We start from the raw sequence: 1,247 nt of genomic DNA, 5'->3' as shown, positions 1-1,247 counted from the left end.
TATTGTTGACACTAGACTCATTTTTTTTTTCATTAACTATGTATTCCAATAGGATATTAGGACGTTTCATGAATAGCTTCAAAAGTGATATCCTAAGTGTCATTTTCATATCTATCAATTTCTGAATATCATGGAGTACTAATTACTTTATATCATTCTAAGGATCTAGCTAGTCTTCCCTATTTATTCAAGGTTGTTTTTTCTTCATCTGATGACTCAATAATTAACAAAATCAAGCAGTTTTAGGCAATACATATGCAATAGAATTTAGTTTTATCTAATTTTAGGACCAGCTTTGGTGATGGAATAAAGTTCATTCTGAGACCAAGATTTAAATTCTAAATACACAGGTCATTTTCAGGTTTTTTTTTTGGTTTTTTGTTTTTTTGTTTTTTTTTTGTTTTGTTTTTTTAGGGAAATTGAAAATTTTCTTTAATGAGAATCCTTGAGAGGAGGAAAATTATTGGAGAGGACTAAAGGGATGTGTGGAGAATACTGAGGAGGTAGAATAGGATAGGAAAGAGTCAGATCCCAGGATTTTATGACAGATATGCTGTGAGGCTTAAGAAAAACAAAGAATGTTGACCATCCAATGTGGCTCATTGTTGAGCATGAACCTATGAACCAAGAGGTCATAGTTCAATTCCTGGTCAGGGCACGTGTCTGGGTTGTGGGCTCAATCCTGAGTGGGGCATTCGGGAGTTAGCCAATCAATGATTTTCTCTCATCACTGATGTTTCTATATCTCTATCTGTTTCCCCTCATCTCTGAAATCAATAAAAATATAATTTTAAACAAGAATGTTAATAATAAAACAAAAATGTATAAATTCTTTGGTTTATACAAAAGTTTTTAGGCAAAGCAACTGAAAGGACAGATCAGTCATCAACTGAGATGGGAAAGAATGTGAGGGGAGCCAATTTATCATGTTGCATTTGAGATACTGCTGAGACATCCAACAGGTTGTGCAGAACAGGCCATTGAATATTACGTCTGGAGTTGAGAAGTTTGGGAATCATGGGCACAGAGATGTATTTACTGTCCTGAGACTGACTAGATAACCCAAAGATAAAGTTTGCCTAGAAAAGAGCAATAAGGAGCAAGCCCTGGGTCAATTCAACATTAAGAATTTGTACTTATGCCATGCATTTTGTAAATCCAGCCGACCATTTCATGCTCATTGATTCTTTTAAAGGAATGTTTTTGTGCTTCCTCTTTGCTTGTCAACTGATCAAAGTCCACTCATT

The sequence above is a fragment of the Myotis davidii genome, unplaced genomic scaffold (genome assembly GCF_000327345.1).
Source record: "Myotis davidii unplaced genomic scaffold, ASM32734v1 scaffold1207, whole genome shotgun sequence".
Taxonomy (NCBI): Eukaryota; Metazoa; Chordata; class Mammalia; order Chiroptera; family Vespertilionidae; genus Myotis; species Myotis davidii.
Note: the sequence above shows the minus strand (reverse complement) of the source record.